The 2,500-nt window shown below is 48.5% G+C and overlaps 1 non-coding gene across 1 annotated transcript; it reads left to right on the top strand.

Annotated features, from left to right (window-relative positions):
- Positions 1-1,516: 1,516 nt before the first annotated feature.
- On the top strand, positions 1,517-1,674 carry LOC121602892. The gene has a single exon (XR_006006530.1). It is a non-coding gene; the product is annotated as a 5.8S ribosomal RNA (ribosomal RNA).
- Positions 1,675-2,500: the final 826 nt, after the last annotated feature.

The following is a 2,500-nucleotide window of genomic DNA, read 5'->3' as shown; positions in this document are numbered from 1 at the left end:
ATATGTGCGGGGAGTTCCTTAAGGTTCTTCCTCCCAGAGATCGTCACTATCTGGGACGTACATTAATTTGTACCTGCATAGCGCACGCTTTTGTAGAGAGCATATCAAGACGTGAAGGGTTATGTTGGAGGTCGAGTGCGCTGCTTACCAAACTTTGAACGCGGTAACTTGTACTCGGCACCGACATGGACACTTCCAAACCCAAGGAATGAGTTGTGAGTTTTACTAAGAGAAACAGGTAATTGGCAGCGTTACCTATAATTCTTGATATGTGCGGGGAGTTCCTTAAGGTTCTTCCTCCCAGAGATCGTCACTATCTGGGACGTACATTAATTTGTACCTACATAGGCACACGCTTTTGTAGAGAGCATATCAAGACGTGAAGGTTATGTTGGAGGTCGAGTGCGCTGCTTACCAAACTTTGAACGCGGTAACTTGTACTCGGCACCGACATGGACACTTCCAAACCCAAGGAATGAGTTGTGAGTTTTACTAAGAGAAACAGGTAATTGGCAGCGTTACCTATAATTCTTGATATGTGCGGGGAGTTCCTTAAGGTTCTTCCTCCCAGAGATCGTCACTATCTGGGACGTACATTAATTTGTACCTACATAGGCACACGCTTTTGTAGAGAGCATATCAAGACGTGAAGGGTTATGTTGGAGGTGAGTGCGCTGCTTACCAAACTTTGAACGCGGTAACTTGTACTCGGCACCGACATGGACACTTCCAAACCCAAGGAATGAGTTGTGAGTTTTACTAAGAGCAACAGGTAATTGGCAGCGTTACCTATAATTCTTGATATGTGCGGGGAGTTCCTTAAGGTTCTTCCTCCCAGAGATCGTCACTATCTGGGACGTACATTAATTTGTACCTACATAGGCACACGCTTTTGTAGAGAGCATATCAAGACGTGAAGTGTTATGTTGGAGGTCGAGTGCGCTGCTTACCAAACTTTGAACGCGGTAACTTGTACTCGGCACCGACATGGACACTTCCAAACCCAAGGAATGAGTTGTGAGTTTTACTAAGAGAAATAGGTGATTGGCCGTTCTCCTATAAGTCTTGATATGTGCGGGGAGTTCCTTAAGGTTCTTCCTCCCAGAGATCGTCACTATCTGGGACGTACATTAATTTGTACCTACATTAGCGCACGCTTTTGTAGAGAGCATATCAAGACACGGGACGTGTTGTGTTGGAGGTCGAGTGCGCTGCTTACCAAACTTTGAACGCGGTAACTTGTACTCGGCGCCGGCATGGACACGCCCAAACCCTAGTCTTGATGTGTGCGGGAAGTTCCTTAAGGTTCTTCCTCCCAGAGATCGTCACTATCTGGGACGTGCATTAATTTGTACCTACTCTAGCGCACGCTTTTGTAGAGAGCATATCAAGACGTCTCGTAAGAGACAACACTTGTACTTGTACAAGTTTGAGTAACCCATTGTTGCAGGTCGAGTGTGTTGCATACCAAACTTTGAACGCGGTTACGCCACTCGGCGCCGAAAGGCACTCTTTAAACCCTAGGCAGGGGATCACTCGGCTCATGGATCGATGAAGACCGCAGCTAAATGCGCGTCATAATGTGAACTGCAGGACACATGAACATTGATAAGTTGAACGCATATGGCGCATCGGACGTTTAATCCCGACCGATGCACACATTCTTGAGTGCCTACTAATTACCAAAGTCTCATTTAGTTAACTACAGTGGCCGTCCGCGAAGGTGCCCGGGTCATCCGACGCACTGGGCGGTCGCTGTGCATAATGACGTGCTTGGTCCCCGTCTGCGGGTCCTCGGGCGTTGAAAGTGGACACTCTCGAGCGTATGTTGGATGCGTTTCGTGTTGGTGGTGTTTGATGCGTAGGGTTTGTGGTGTGTGTCAAGCCGCATGGTTCGAACTAATGCTACGTCGTTCCCGATGGCCACCGGCAGTCTACTCTCCAGGCTAAAGTCGGCTCGTCTAGGGATTCGGAAAGCTAAGTCGCTGTAACTCATGTGGCCCATACACGGCGTTGCGCTACCACGCTAAGTTAGCCCTACATATACAAGTATCAACCCACGGCACGGGCGTAGCCGTAATACTTACGTCTCGGTATACCACGTAGGCCTCAAGTGATGTGTGACTACCCCCTAAATTTAAGCATTAATAAGGGGAGGAAGAGAAACCAACCGGGATTCCTGAGTAGCTGCGAGCGAAACGGGAAAAGTCAGCACGTAGGGACGGCATGGAAACGTGCTGTCCGATTCCGTGTATGGACCGGTCCGTTATCTATCACGCACTGTGCACTTCAAGTTCAACTTGAAGGTGGCCCATTCCCCATAGAGGGTGATAGGCCGTGGAAAGGCATGAGGTGAGGTGATAGACGGTCGGCTCCATGGAGTCGTGTTGTTGAGGTGCAGCACTAAGTGGGAGGTAAACTCCTTCTAAAGCTAAATACCACCAGAGTCGATAGCGAACAAGTACAGTGAGGGAAAGTTGAAAAGCACTGAATAGAGAGT

The sequence above is a fragment of the Anopheles merus genome, unplaced genomic scaffold, assembly GCF_017562075.2.
Source record: "Anopheles merus strain MAF unplaced genomic scaffold, AmerM5.1 LNR4000684, whole genome shotgun sequence".
Classification (NCBI taxonomy): domain Eukaryota; kingdom Metazoa; phylum Arthropoda; class Insecta; order Diptera; family Culicidae; genus Anopheles; species Anopheles merus.
Note: the sequence above shows the minus strand (reverse complement) of the source record. Positions and strands in the feature narration are given on the sequence as shown.